Below are 16,514 nucleotides of genomic sequence, written 5' to 3' on the forward strand. Positions count from 1 at the left end.
ATTTGTCAGTTCTCCTTTAGCAGTAAACAATCATTATTTACCTACAGTATTATGCTTTCCCATAAGAAATGGCTATGTGAGCACTCTGGTCTACAAAATAAAAAGTCAAGGTCTACTCGTGAAAATAACAAGTCAAGGACTACTGAGGCAAGCCTCCCGTGAGAAGTGAGAGGAGTACAAGGCAGAGCAACTTTCTGATAATACAGAGAGAAACCTTAAAGGCAACGTGTCCTCTACAGTGACTAATTCTCTTACAAAGCTAACTTATTCAGGTGCAGAAGCTGGGTTGTGCATGTCTAAATATACATGCCCATTTTGATCTAAAAACTCCTCAACACACTGCTGCCTCGCGAAGTGGCCATAGTGCTTTTTGGCAGCGGTACCGCTTCTCTAAACGGGTCTTGGGAGTCAGTGTCTCTCCGCTTCCCCCTCGCCATCACAAGAAAAAAAATGTGTAGGCCATCATAAGAAAAAAAAAATAAACTATGCGTATCCTGTGTTACCAATTCAGTCCATGCCGACTGAGGAGAGTGGTTAGGATGCAAATTAGAGAACTACAAAGATAAATATTTATTCATGTGCATGAGATGTCTTTGCCAAACTGAGTGCATGCAAAGGAATTTTCCATTAGGGGTTTTATGTGTTACCCCACAAGGGTATGATATGAATCATCCAATTACCTACTAATACATATTCCTAATTAGCCAACATAAATGTGGTACAGCATAGCAACATAAATTACAAAAATATATTTTGTAGGTTTTGCAGCATCATAAACTGTCAGCATTCTTGTGGTTTAACTATTACCCCAGATGTTTCTATCATCAACTTCTGCAAAGTTGTTAGGCATCAGCAATTCACGATGCTCTCAAGTATGGATCCTACAGTTAAGGAAAACTCTGTTCTCATTAAGAAATAGCACAGGATTTTTAAATAGCACAATCAAGGTATCACAATTTTATAAGCAGCATAGCACAGAATTTTATAGCACAGCTTAATTTATGGTTTCTAATCACCCGGACCTTCCTCAGTCCCCGTCAAATCTTAATTCTTGGCTTCCAATATCAATATAACAATTGTAATCTAGACTCAAAATACATAACACCCCTGCCCTGAGTCTCTCAATCCTCAGAAGAAGCGGATGACAGTGGAAGCATCCCTGACCACTGGAGGATCATGGGTTTTGCCATCCAGCAGCAGTTCCCATCCAGGACTTGTAACTGCTTCATTTTATAGTCAGTGCCCTGTGTGCTGCTATACTTCCCTGTTCTGTGTCAGGGTCATCGCAACCTGGTTGGCCAGCTGCCTGGAACCTGTGGCGTAGAAACAGGCATGGACTCAGCTTTCATTTTAAGCTAAGACCAAGTTTATTGCTACAAGCTTGTATTTATACCTTACTGAAAATGTCAACAACGGTCCCACAAGTCCTTCATAAAAATTTCCACAGCATGTTCTTCTCCTTCCAAGCTCCTCGTGACCACTGTTATTGTTTTCATGCCTTCTTGTTTTTGCCACTGATGTTGATTCTTCTCAGGCCGGAGGCTCGCTGGTTATCAAAACTCTCTGCACTCTTGCTCCAGAGGCCCAGCAACACTCGTGGCCATTTTTTGCTCACCATCTCTTCTGACATCCAAATTTAGTGTACAGCAGCAGTATATGTACAGCATAATGTAGCTGAGGTCCTACTAGTGTCAATAAGCTGGTCTCTACATAACACTTAACTATTCTATTTGGATGTTAATTACTGCTTTCTGCTGCATGTCCCTTTTCTTAAATCATTGTCATGTTTTGCATTACTTCAGTTGTACAAAAAAATGTAAATTACTTTTGTAGTCTGACAGTTAAAATACATATATTTTGGCATTTTATTTTTCCTCCAATTAATCCTTACATTTACTTGTGAAAGTCAGACTCTGTTGCATACAAGTCCTTTTGCTTTTGGTGCCACACTGTTACTCGGGTCTCTACACCAGACTACCCTGTTCAAAGCTGACTCTGGTAATGAATACTGACATCTATGCACTTCAGTTTGAGCAATCTTCTTTTGGTTTTGTCTTTAGTGTGTTCCACCTAGACCTGACATTTAAGAGGCATATTTTGGTTAATAAATTAAGATAATCACCACAACTTGAAGCACACTTTATGCTACTGTAAATGCACATTCAAGTCAAATTAATGGTAGTTTACATAGACACCCACTATTTGGGGAGAAGGCTGTTTTATTTTTTACAATATCTCATAACATTTGTGTGGAAGACAGCTCTGAAAGGGCATCTATAAAGAAATATAGGAACCTTATGCATTTTGCACAAAAAGTTTGGACTGTTGGTTTTTAATTCTTCGGAAGTAACTATCTACATGTGGTATATACTCACCTTTGAACTAGATTATGGGATGTCTTCTTAAATTATCCTTACAAACATTTTGATCTACAAATAGAGTCATGCTGGAAATGGTTTGTTATATTCTCCTCAAAAGTTCTAAATAAATGAGTTTTACATTACTGATGTCTAGATATTTTTAACTTAGAAAAGCAGGTATCTAACTTAAATTCTTAAGAATTTAACAAATCAGATAACAAAAAAACCTTTTAAGCTATAACAGCAAACAATGTTAATAGAAGCAGTACAAAACAAATCTATAGTATGATTCAGAGATCATTCTCAGAAGCATTAATAAATATGGCAACAGCAAGTTATGGAAGTGACTATTTTTGCTATGTTAGCACACATTTCATTGGGGAAGGATGAAACTGTCTTCCTGGGGTTCCTCACTAATCTTGGGTTTTGTACACCCATTCTAAATTTGCCGCCTTCGAAAAAAATTTAGTCTGCCTCATGCAAAGTTCTTTTGTTGCTAGTGAGGCTCAGTTTATTGTCTACTGGCATGCTGAAAGAATAATACTAAAAGTGAGAATTAGCATGCAGTTTTCTGGGGAACTGAGGTGGAAAAGCTAACTCACTTTGCAGGCATAAAAGATTTCACTGTCGCGCGTATGCTGGGACAAACAGCCGATGCCTTGGCATACCCATGATATTAGCAGCAAGCACAGAGCAAACAGACGGTGTTCTCATGCTTGCTAGCTTATTGAGACCTTGGAATCTTTACTAAGACCCGTGAGTTAATAAGAAAAGAATGCATTAGATGGAAAACATGAAGATAAGGAGGGCCACACCTGTGGTAAATAGTGGGTTGCACTCTATCACTGTAATTGCGGGATTCTCACAGGTGGGAATTCACTGGAGTAGCTGCTGACTGGGTACAGAAACATTATATAAGGTTTTGCGTCCACTCGATAAAGTGATCTCGTCGCCTCATGGACGGGCTCCATGCCTTAATCGCTACAAATGGTGCCCAACTTGAGAGGGACCCACACCTCTCAGGGCAAACCCTGATATTCAGGGTCAGAATCTCTGGGTAGAAGCGACCGTAGCAACACCCAGTTGGACGAATTTTGGCCAGTGTTGAGCAATGAAGCAGTCTGGACGAGTAACGCCTTAAATAAGGTGAGCAACCGGGAACGTGGGAATAACGAGGTCTTTGCTGTGCATGGAGGAGCAGAGTATGTTCGATATCTTAAAATCAAGTTTAAAGAAACAGGATGTTAAGTATGCTGAGCAACTACTCAGGGCTTTGTTAAAATGGATACAGGGTCGAGGTCCAGGTTTAGATGTGACTCCTGCATGTGATATAAGTCCGGGATGCCGCGGGACTAAAATTGTGGGACGCTACCAGGGATGACCCTGGGGTGCTAAGCCTGTGATCTACCTGGAGGTTAATGATCGAATCGTTAAAACACTTAAGATTGCACAAAGATTTAGCAGAACCATGAAAGACGAAGGAAGACAGTGATATTCCATATTCGGAGCCGAGTACAGGACCATCAGTGACTGCCGATAATCCCTTCCATCTGGGTCCAGCAGACCCCGAGAGAACTCTGATTTATTTTCGTCCACGGAGGTGGGGTGACCTTAAACAGCTACAAACTTTTTCTGAGATCTGTTTGCGGGAGGCCGGAGACTCAAAGAGCTATAAAACAGAATGTACTAACTGCTCCGCCTCCGCCGCGGGCTGCGGGGGGGCCTAGGGGGGCCGCTCTGCCGCAGCTGCTGTCCTGCCCGCAGCGCGGCCAGACTCGCTTTCAGTAACCCAGGCAGTTTCAGCATTACAGAAGGGACCGTAACAGATCACAATAAGAAACGACTCGATTAAACGACGTTGGTAACAGTACGAGAATCAAGCCTGTATAAATAATGCGATTTTACAACAGGCGAGGATTTTTGGCTTATCAAACACTTATAAAGATATCGGATGTCGGAAAGCCGAAACAGGCATGAACCATATATGGCATTTCTAGACAGACTGAAGGATGCGCTCGACAAGCAGGTAGACAACTGAGCAGCTAAAGAGGCCTTAATTTTGCAGTCAGCGATAGAAGATCCAGATGAAGAATATAGAAAGATATGGCGCAGTCTGAAAAATCCTACAACAACAGCTGGGATCATTTACCTATCAAGCACAGCTCATGGCTGCCGCCCTGACTGTAAACTGGGACAGAAATACGTTCGCTTTTTCGGCGACATCCAGCGGCAGGACGGTGAGTATTGCGGCGGGGTGGCCATTTGAGGCGGTGGGGCGGTTCCCTGAGCCGGGAAAAGCCCTGGAAAACCCAGGCGGGAGCGGGGCGGGCGGCGCTGGGCTCCTGACACCCGGAAGCGGCCGGTCCCGCGCGGTGCCTGACGGGAGGGGGCGGTCCCGGCGGCTACCGCGGGAGATTTAAACGCTCCCTAGGGAGCACGGCGAACAGGAGCGTGGCAAGCAGGTCCGGAGTGCGTTAGTATATAACGGGGCTGTTTGAGCGGCAGTTTGGGCGAGCAGGGAGGACAAAGAGAGGGGTTGGAGGCTGGCCAGAAGGGACCGAGGAGCATGGTGGCCACCCGGCATAAAATTAAAGTTGCTCTGGGTGCTGCAGCAGCCAGGATGGCTGTTGCCACCCAGGCAGAGCCTCAGTGGGCATGCGCAGCTATCCAGACCCTGGGCTGCAGGCAGTGCCCCCCTCCCACACCGACTCATGCCTCTGGCACTGGCTCCACTTATGGAAGTGGGGAACTCCCACTTGGTGGCAGAGCTGAGGGAGGAGGTAACTAGACTAAGGACTATCAGGGAGTGTGAGAGGGAGACAGATCAGTGGAGCAGCGCCCTCTCACAAGCTCAGCAGGCTGCCGGAGCTAGTGTGGCTGTGTACCGCCTATCCACCAACTGCAAGGTTGGGGGAACAAGAGATGGCAATGGCAGCAAGTTCCTTCCCTGCCCATTCAGACAACAAACCCCCAGATTCCCTTGCAGAATAAATACAATGTGCTGCAAGTGGAATCCATCCCCACAGGCAAAGAGGATGGCTCCCACAGCCTAGAAACATTCCCTAGGCTGCGCCATCCTCAATTAACCTCAAAACATCCTCTGAGAAAAAGAAGAGTGTTTGTCTTGGGGGATTCCCTTCTAAAGGGAACAGAGGGACCTATTTGCAGACCGGACCCACTCCAAAGGGAGGTCTGCTGCCTACCTGGGGCATCAGTGAAGGACTTCACTAGGGAACTTCCTTCCTTGGTGAAAGCCACAGATTATTACCCTCTGCTAGTATTTCAAATTGACAAGGGTGGCACTCAGTGCAGGAAGCTGAGAGCAATTAAGAGGGACTTCAGGGCTCTGGGGAAAACGATGGAGGGCTCTGGGGTGCAAGTAGCGTTTAGCTCCGTTCCAATGCTAAGGCACGAGGAGCAAGAGATCAAAAAGAATCAGTTGATTAATACCTGGCTCCAACCCTGGTGTGAGGAGCAAAACTTTGGGTTCTTTGATCATGGACTGGCCCATCCACCTCCAGGCTTCCTTACTAGGGATGTCTCTGAGGGGTACAAAATTCCGGACCAAAAGTCTAGCAGGGCTCATAAATAGAGCTTTAAACTAGATGTGAAGGGGGAGGGGGACGGGAACGAAGCTAGTCAGGAGTGAGCCTGGAAGTGGAACTCCAGTGCCTGAGGGATGGTGTGCTGGCAAGGACCGCCAGTATGTCACCATAGACCGAGTGGGGGCGAGTACATCTGGTGATGGAAAGGATGAAACTGGCACTGAGGGGTTAGATATTCCAAGGACCAGTCAATTGGGAATGAACACTATTCCCTTTATGAGAGCTGCGGGTTCGCCAGCCCAGCTGAAATGCATTTACACCAATGCACGCAGCATGGGCAATAAGCAGGAGGAGTTGGAAGTTATGGTAGGGCAAGGAGACTCCGACGTAGTTGCCATCGCAGAAACGTGGTGGAATGACTCGTGAAGAGAGGAGGCCGTCTGGGGGATGTGACGGTTGGAGGACGCCTGGGATAAAAGTGATCACAAGATGATATGGTTTTTGGTTCTAGGTGAGGTGAAGAGGGTGGTTAGCAGGAGGAGTTGGAAGCTGTTGTAGGGCAAGGAGAGTATGATGTCGTTGCCATCACAGAAACGTGGTGGGATGACTCGTATAACTGGAGTGTAGCTATGGTGGGGTATAAACTCTTCAGCTGGGACAGGAAGGGTAGGAGAGGAGGTGGGGTAGCCTTCTATGTTAGAGAGTGCTTTGATACCCTGGAGCTTGATTATGGCGATGAGGAGGTCGAGTGCCTGTGAGTTAAAATCAGAGGAGCCCACAAGAAGACAGATTTATTGATGAGAGTCTGCTATAGACCACCCAGCCAAGAAGAAGCAGCTGATGAGCTCTTCTATAAACAACTGGGGGTAGTCTCAAGATTGCTACCTCTTGTCCTCATGGGAGACTTCAATCTTCCGGATATCTGCTGGAAGTACAATACAGCAGAAAGGAAGCAGTCTAGGAGGTTCCTGGAGTGCATGGAAGACAAACTTCCTCACATAACTGGTGAGTGGGCTGACAAGGGAAGGTGCCCTCCTGGACCTGCTGTTTGTGAATAGAGAAGGCCTTGTGGGGGATGTGACGGTTGGAGGACGCCTGGGACAAAGAGATGATAGGGTTTTCAATTCTAGGTGAGGTGAAGAGGGTAGTTAGCAGGACAGTCGCATTAAAATTCCAGAGGGCAGACTTTGGACTTTTCAGAAGGCTGGTTGGCCAAGTCCCATGGGACACAGTCTTTAAGGGCAAGGGAGCCCATGACGGCTGGGAGCTCTTCAAAAAGGAAATCCTAGCAGCTCAGGAGAAAGCCATCCCCATGTTCCGGAAAAGGAGCCGGTGGGGAAAAACACCAGCTTGGTTGAGTAGGGAGATCTTGAGAGATATCAAAAAGAAGAGGAGTGTCTATGAGCTTTGGAAGAAGGGACAGGCGTCTTGGGTGGACTACAGGAGGGAAGTGAGATTGTGCAGAGAAAAAATCAGGAGGGCTAAGGCCCAACTAGAAATCAGATTGGCTAAGTCTGTGAAATATAAAAAAAAATCTTTCTATAAATACATTAAAAATAAAAGGAGGACTAGGGAGACCATACAGTCCCTATTGGATGCAGAAGGAACAACAGTGACAGGGGATGAGGAAAAGGCTGAGGTACTTAATGCCTTCTTTGCCTCAGTCTTTAATAGTAAAGAAAGTTGCTCCCTCTGTGTACAAACCCAGGAGTTAGAGGAGCAGAAGAGAGCTCCCATGATCCAAGAGGAGGTGGTTAGAGCCTTGCTTGCCCAGCTAGACACACACAAGTCCAAAGGGCCGGATGGGATCCACCCGAGAGTATTGAAGGAGCTGGCGGATGTGCTGGCCAAACCCCTTTCCATCATCTTCCAGTGGTCCTGGAAGACTGGGGAAGTTCCACTGGACTGGAGGCTGATGTTGTGCCCATCTACAAGAAGGGTCGCAGGGAGGACCCAGGGAACTGCAGGCCTGTCAGTCTGACCTCAGTGCTGGGGAAGGTCATGGAGCAGGTCATCTTAGGTGCCATCTCACAGCACACACAGGACAACTGGGTGACCAGGCCCAGTCAACATGGGTTCACAAAAGGCAGGTCTTGCCAGACTAACCTGATCACCTTCTATGACAAAGTGACTCGGCTGCTGGACGAGGGAAAGGCTGTGGATGTAGTCTTCTTGGACTTCATTAAAGCCTTTGACACAGTTTCTCACAGCGTTCTGCTTAGGAAACTGTCAGCCTCTGGCCTGGACAGGCAAATGCTCTTCTGGGTGGAAAACTGGTTGGATGGCCAGTCCCAGAGTGTGGTGGGAAATGGTGTGAAATCCAGCTGGAGGCCAGTTACAAGTGATGTCCCCCAGGGCTCAGTGCTGGGTCCAGCCCTGTTCAATGTCTTTATCAATGACCTGGATGAAGGCATCGAGTGCACCCTTAGCAAGTTTGTGGACGACGCTAAGCTGGGTGGAAGTGTTGATCTGCTGGAGGGTAGGGAGGCTCTGCAAAGGGATCTGGACAGTCTGGACCGCTGGGCTGAGACCAACGCCATGAGGTTTAACAAGGCCAAATGCCGGGTCCTGCACTTGGGGCACAACAACCCTATGCAGTGCTACAGACTAGGAGAAGTCTGGCTTGAAAGCTGCTTGGTGGAGGACCTGGGAGTGTTGATTGGCAGCCGACAGAACATGAGCCAGCAGTGTGCCCAGGTGGCCAATGGCATCTTGGCTTGTATCAGAAACGGCATGACCAGCAGGTCCAGGGAGGTTATTCTCCCTCTGTACTCGGCACTGGTGAGAGTGCACCTCGAGTACTGTGTTGAGTTCTGGGCCCCTCACCACAAGAAGGATGTTGAGGCTCTGGAACGAGTCCAGAGAAGAGCAACAAAGCTGGTGAGGGGGCTGGAGAGCAGGTCTTATGAGGAACGGCTGAGAGAGTTGGGGTTGTTTAGCCTGGAGAAGAGGAGGCTGAGGGGAGACCTTATTGCTCTCTACAACTACCTGAAAGGAGGCTGTGGAGAGGAGGGAGCTGGCCTCTACTCCCAAGTGACAGGGGACAGGACAAGAGGGAATGGCCTCAAGCTCCGCCAGGGGAGGTTCAGGCTGGACATCAGAAAAAAAATTTTTCACAGAAAGGATCATTGGGCACTGGAACAGGCTGCCCAGGGAGGTGGTTGAGTCACCATCCCTGGAGGTGTTTAAGGGACAGGTGGATTAGGTATTCAGGGGCATGGTTTAGTGATCGTTAGGAATGGTTGGACTCAATGATCCTGTGAGTCTTTTCCAACCTAGTGGTTCTGTGATTCTGTTATAGATGCGGCAAGGAGGGATGTTTTAAGCGAGACTGCCACATGCAATGCTAGGATAGAGGGCCTAAAATCTGCCCTTGATGTGGAAAGGGTAAACATTTTGCCTGGGTAAGAACAGGAGAGTATTGTCGAAAAACCAGGAGCAGAGCGCAGTTTGTAGGTACATGCTGACACAGATGCCTCCATGGCAGGGAGCAGCTCTCACCTTAGAGCTTGATCCAGCAGCAGTGCCGGCATGGATATGACCACCACCATCGCAGTAGTGCTGCAATCATTCGCAGTTCACGCAATACCACTGAATGCACAAGGACCATTGGGGAGTGGTTTTACTGCCTTGTTATTAGGACGATTATCAGTAACTCGGTTGGGAATGTTTGTTTTACCTGGGGTCATAGATGCAGACTTTACTGGAATAATTCAAGCAATGGTATGCACACAGTCTACACCAGTGTTAATACCAAACGATAGCCGGAGAGCACAATTAGTTTTGTTCAAAGCAGTTGTGTTCCAAGCTGACTCTAGAGAGCGTGGCTCGCAAGGTTTTGGGTCCTCAGGAATCCCTGAAATACATTGGGTCCTATGTTGAAGTGCACATTAGGTTTAAAAAGGGAGAAAGACAGAACATCTTAAAATGGCTGTAGCGCAACCCTTTGTTGTGCACGTTCCCCTAATCTTGTGGGGGAGAGATGTGCTAAGTGCAATGGGAATAGGCACTGGAACCATGAATGAGTGAAAAATTGGGTGCATTGCAAAAGTTAGTGGAGGAGCAAATAGATCAAGGGCATATAGTCCAATTAATAGTCCTTGGAACACACCTGTATTTGTGATAAAAAGGAAATCTGGGAAATGTCGCGGTTGGGCAATCCACGACATGTGGAAGTTGTGGGCCAAAAGACCATCTTTATTGATTTTACAAGACTTTTTATACCCCTTCCCGAGCTGCGCGTCCATGCACGATTGGTTTAGCTAAAGACCAACAGTTCATAATTGGACGACTCCTTCTCAGTTGTAACTTCATAATTGGGTGGTTCCACCTGCGGCCTGGCAGCTTCCTAATCTTGTTTACTCGGCTCTTCTTGGGGCCCTCCAGCTTCTCCAAGGATACACGGGCATCTATTCAAGGCCAATGTTTAAGTTCACACGCTCTAACTCCTCGGACCAGCCGAGGTTTCCCACAATTCCCCCTTTTTGTATTTGTGTTGAGGAATTTTTAGATCAAAATGGGCCCGGATATTTAGACGTGCACAACCCAGCTTTTGCACCTGAATAAAGCTAGCCTTGCAAAAGAAGCAGTTACTGTAGAGGACACGCTGTCTTTAAGGTTTCTCTTTGTATCATTATAAAGTTGCTCTGTCTCGTACTCCTCTCGTTTCTCACGGGAAGCTTTCCTCGGCAGTCCTTGACTTGTTACTTTGTAGACCAGAGTGCTCACAGAGCCATTTCTCATGGGAAAGCATAATAATGTATGTAAACAATGATTGTTTACTGCTAAAGGAGAATTGACGAATCAGCTTGTAACACCATGGCTGCCTCTGCTAAGAGAGGTATAAATGTGTTGTGAACTCTGAATAAAACGGCTTCACTAGATCATATTGGTCGTGTGATATCCATATCCTCTGCAATTGGTGAGCCCGATGTGATACCACAACAGATTAATTCGTAGCGAATTGGAGACTGGAGCGGCTGAACAGACGGGATGCAGAGAGGCCGGCCGAAACCATCCTCGCTGCCCCGGCGAGAAGGCCAGAGACGGCATAGTTTTAGATTACTTACAGCGGAGCGCTCTGCTGGTGTGAAATTGGATCTCGCTATAGAAAGGTGAGCGGTCGGGGAGGAGATGGGGTTGGACGATTACGAGAAAGAAGGTGTCCTAAAACTCCTCCAACATATCCTCTCTAAGAGAGGGAAAAAATATGATGCCTCCGTTATTAAAGCATTTTTGAACTGGGTCTGGCTCCATAAATTAATCCCAGGAGCACAAGTTGCATTCGAAATTCCTACCTGGAAAGCAATAGGTCATGTATTATGGGATGCAGTGGCCGAAGGAGGCAAGGAGGCAAAAGAAGCAGCCAAACTCGGACCAGTGTGGAGGGAAATAGTGGAGGTGCTGTGGACAATGAAAGGAGAGAGATGAGCAGCTGCAGCGGCTACAGCGGTACTTGGAGCGTCCGGGGCTCCCGTATCGCTTGGCACAGCTCCGCAGGCTTTACCAGCAACCTCACTCTTCTCCCACACGCTAAACATCCCACAAGGGGCCCCACTGGAATCTAGCCCATCTACTGCACCTGGTGTTGTCGGCAGAGCACTCGCCGCCCCTGCAGCTGCACCTAACAATATTTCAGTAACAGAGACGCCTAAAGCGTTACTTCCCCAGACAGAGACAGACGAAATACCGTCTGATAAACCCCAAGAGACTGTGTTAGTGAGGGAGGATGCAGAGCAAGGAGGGGCTGCCTGTCATCCTTCTGCACCTCCCGAAGAATTAACTCCCTATAACCCAGATGTGGTAACAACAGAAGGTGGTGCTGCTGGAGCGGCTGCAATGCCCTCGCTTGAAGGGGAGTTGAAAGAGTTAGTGAAAGCGTTGCAACAATTGGCTATTCAACAGAAGCCAGAGCTGCCATCAGCTCCGGAACCCCCTGCACATAAAAATTATACCTTTACAGATGGATCTGGTCCAACTCTCACAATTGCCACAAAATGATTATCAGTGCAACCCTCATTTGTCAAGCCAGACCCTGAGATAGAAGAAGCCCATAGCTGAAAATGGAAAGGCATAATTATGAATGCAGTTTTAGAAGGAGATTTCATAACTGTACCAGAAGCATTTCCAGTAATGCATGGTGCAGGAGGTCGATACTGGGAACCGATCAACTGGAAACTGTTGGAGAAACTCAAAGCTGCTGTGATCCAGTATGGCCTTAAATCACAAGTTACGACATCGCTAATACAGTATATCTTTCAATCGCATACCTTCATTCCGGCGGACATATGTACCCTAGCAAAATTGATTCTTGCAGCAGCAATCTCAGCACTGCACACAGATAATCCCCCACAGAAAAGACAAGGAAAACTGGCTACCTTTTTGGAGTAAGACAGGCTAATCCAGTACATGGAATGTCTGCGTCCACATGCAGGACCGCACAGAACTTAGTCAAAACTGTGCTACGTAGTCAACCATCAGCACCTGCCGATAATCCCTTTGATCCAGGGCCAGCAGCCTCTGAGAGAACTTTGATTTATTTTCATCAGCGGAGGTGCAGTGACCCTAAACAGCTACAAACTTTTCCTGGGAATTGTTTGCGGGAGGCCAGAGACTCAAAACCTGTAGAGAAAGTGCTAACTGCTCCGCTACCGCCGCAGGGGGGCCGCTGCCCTGGGCTGAGGGGGGGCTGCTGCCATGAAACCCAAGCAGTTTCAGCATTACAGAAGGGACTGTTAACAGATACGATAAGAAATGGCTCGATTAAACAACGTTGGTAGCAGTTCAAGAATCAAGACAGTTTAAATAATGTGATTTTACAACAGCCTTTTGTTTTATCAAACACTTATAAAGATACTGGATTTTGAAAGTTGAAACAGGCATGACCCGCATATGGTGTTTATAGATAGATCGAAGGATGTGCTCAACAAGCAGGTAGACAACTGAGCAGTTACAGAAGCCTTAATTTTGCAATCAGTGACAAAAAATCCTAATGATGAATGTAGAAGGATATGATGCAGTCTGAAAACTCCTACAACAACAGCTGGGATCATTTACCTATCAAGCACAGCTGGTAGCTGCTGCCCTGACTGTAATCTGGGACAGAAATACGTTTTGTTAGAGACGCGGCAAGGAGAGACATTTTAAAAGAGACTGCCACACGCAACGCCAGGAGAGAGGGCCTAAAATCTGCCCTTGGTGTGGAAAGGGCAAACATTTTACCAGTTGGTGTAGATCAAAATGGGATAAGAACGGGACAGTATTGTCAGAAAACCAGGAGCAAAGCATGGTTCAGAGGCACGTACCAACACAGACGCCTCCGCAGCAAGCAGCAGCTCTCACCTCAGAGCAAGAACCAGATGCAGCACCGAGATAGACGTGATCACCACCATCACAGTTGTGCTGCAATCATTCGCACTTCACACAATACCATGAAACGTAGAAGGACCATTGGAGGGTGGCTTTACTAAGTTGTAATTAGAATGATTATCAATAATTTGGTTGGGAATCTTTGTTTTACCCAGGGTCATTGATGCAGGCTGTACTGGAATCATTCAGGCAAGGGTATGGATGCAGTCTCCACTAGTGTTATGAACACCATTTCCACTAGTATTAATACCAAAGGATAGCCGGATAGTGTATTTAATTTTGTTCAAAGCAGCTGTGTTCCAAGCTGACTCTGTAGAGCATGGCTCACAAGGATTCGAGTCCATAAGAATCCCTGAAATACATTTGGCTTAGTCCCTACAAACTCAGCCTCTTATGCTGAAGTGAACACAAAAAAAAAAAAAAAAGATTACCATAAGTGAAATATGAAAGACAATCGATATAAGCCTTATTAGATAATGCATGTACATATACATATTTTAAGTGTTGTATGTTCCCGGTACCGTGTGTAGTTTAAATATCCGTAGCATCGAAAAATTGTGGATCCAATAGTGATAACCAACATTGTATGAATGTATTCAGCTAGCTTTGAAATGAGTGGTCGTGTGTGTGTGTGTGTTTGAAGTACTTCAAACGTTTGTAAGACTTACAAATTGGCTTTGATTAATCTTGGAAATACATCTCTGGGACCTTTCAATCTCAAATGTCCACTAAGCCGGCAAACAGGTAGATTTACCTGGGGATCTTTGGAATGAAAGGCTTCAGAAGGAAAAATTTTAAAATACCTAGCAAAACATAAAAAAAAAATAAAATAAAAAAAAAATGGAAAAAGCCTAACCTTGCAGCTGTATGTGTGTGAGCCCTCCTGCCTTTCTCCTTCCTTTCTAAGTTTTTTTTTGTTTCAGCTTTGAAGAAGACCAGAGGAGTTAACAGTGTTATCTCTTTAGGGGAATGCCAATCTGGGAGAACACTCTGCATTCCAGTGTCACTCATCAGCAACTGCTGGGTCCTAGTGCAGACAACCTCTAGAGATAATTAAGCCAATGATAGAGGAAAATTCAAATGATTCATTACGAATTATTGAGTGGATATTTTGCCACACTAACCCCCAAAAAGCATAGTCACTAGATTTGAAATGATTACAATGATAATCACCGAGGGAATAAAAAGAAGTGTTCAGTTATTAGGCCAAGGCTCGACAATCATTTATATCCCAGTGACAAAAGAATATGCTTAATGGTGCATGGCAAATATTTTCAATTTACAAGTAGATCTAACAGATTATTCAGGAAGTATTGATATCCATTTACCAAGTCATGTCATTATTGAACGTACCCATCAAGTAGTAAAAACATTGTTAGCAAAACAAAACAAAACAAAAAAAAAAAGGGGGAATCAGGAGGGACACCAAGGTGCAATATGTAATGAATTTTTTGCGATTAGTAAGAGATGATCAAATTGTACAGATGTTGAAGCATATACAAACCACGTCATCAAAATTTGAGCAAGTACAAGACAACGTGAAAGTGCTATTGAAAAACAGTTACGATGGGCAATGGACAGGTCTGTATAAGCTACTAACATGGGGACGAGGTTATGCTTGTGTTTTAACAGATACAGGACCAGTTTGGGCACCTGCGAGGTGGATCAAGCCCGCATTGCTACGTGACAACTGTTAAGCCCCAACCACGAAAGCAGTCAACAAGAATGAAGAGGATGTTAACGTTATGGATGCTCTTAATCCTATGAGTGGTAGTTAAAGGATTCACTGGCTGGTTAAAGGATTTGATTAAGGGTGCACTTATGTTAGTTATTATAGCTCTTGCATTGCTTCTTGTATTACCCTGTTTGTTTCGATGCTTTCAAAAGTCAGCGGAAAGACTTTTAGATCAAGCTTGGGTTGTGCAAAAACAAAAAGGGGGAATTGTTGAGGAATTTTTAGATCAAAATGGGCCCGGATATTTAGACGTGCACAACCCAGCTTTTGCACCTGAATAAAGCTAGCCTTGCAAAAGAAGCAGTTACTGTAGAGGACACGCTGTCTTTAAGGTTTCTCTTTGTATCATTATAAAGTTGCTCTGTCTCGTACTCCTCTCGTTTCTCACGGGAAGCTTTCCTCGGCAGTCCTTGACTTGTTACTTTGTAGACCAGAGTGCTCACAGAGCCGTTTCTCATGGGAAAGCATAATAATGTATGCAAACAATGATTGTTTACTGCTAAAGGAGAATTGACAAATCAGCTTGTAACACCATGGCTGCCTCTGCTAAGAGAGGTATAAATGTGTTGTGAACTCTGAATAAAACGGCTTCACTAGATCATATTGGTCGTGTGATATCCATATCCTCTGCTTATTTGTGCTACAAAAACTGCCCGTGCCTTCTGCTGCAGGGCCCTTGCAACAGAGACACGAGACATGGCAACGTTAATAACACAAACACAACAATGAACAAAATCAACAATCTAGATCTTACCAAAGATAACAACTACCTTGACAGTCCCCATCCTTCAAGCAAGCCATTCAACTAATTCCACCCATCGACTCCTTATCCGATACAACACATTCCCTCAAAGCCTTCAAATTCATAACTAATAACTAATAACGAGAATAAACTAATAACGAGAATCTGTTACGGTTACCTAGCCAACGTTCCAAGTTCATTAGCTTTTTAAGGCGGCCGCCGTAGCAACCCCAGGTGCCAATACTGAGGCTGCTATAATTTTTTGTAATAAGATTGGATGTTGGTGACATAAGCTCCCCAAAGCTACATGGCCCATCCTTAAGTTTCAAAAGAATTCCACCCCCCATGCTCTATCCCAACAAACTAGAAAGATCCCTACAGGCAAAACCAACTAGAACAGAAAAGGAGCGTGACATATTAGAGGAGGTGTATCTGCTTCGGTTGTGGGACCATTCGTTCTTCACTTGTGCAGACCATCCACAACAGGCCGTATGCAGCAAGCAGGAACCCACTGAGGGCCACTATCTGTGGAAACGCAAGCATACCCTCTTCCCCAGGTTAATAAATCACACGGAGGTGACCATTGTCCACTTTGCATGTCTTTCACTTTAACACCGGGGGAAATAGTGGTTGCGCTACATAGGGATTCAAAGTGGAGAACCATAGGTGGCTCCTGCATATCCTCTATTATGTTAACAAAATTCAGTACGGCTTGAGCTACAAACCATTGACAGATGGTGGGTGAATTTTCAATTCCTTGTGGA

General features: G+C 45.7%; 1 long non-coding RNA gene across 1 annotated transcript; it reads left to right on the forward strand.

Moving 5' to 3' along the window:
• Nucleotides 1-10,861: 10,861 nt before the first annotated feature.
• On the forward strand, nt 10,862-15,606 carry LOC138732953 (uncharacterized). The gene is made up of 2 exons (XR_011339348.1): nt 10,862-11,019; nt 14,906-15,606. It is a non-coding gene; the product is annotated as an uncharacterized lncRNA (long non-coding RNA).
• The last annotated feature ends 908 nt before the right edge of the window (nt 15,607-16,514 follow it).

Source organism: Phaenicophaeus curvirostris, chromosome W, assembly GCF_032191515.1.
Source record: "Phaenicophaeus curvirostris isolate KB17595 chromosome W, BPBGC_Pcur_1.0, whole genome shotgun sequence".
In the NCBI taxonomy this organism is placed as follows: domain Eukaryota; kingdom Metazoa; phylum Chordata; class Aves; order Cuculiformes; family Cuculidae; genus Phaenicophaeus; species Phaenicophaeus curvirostris.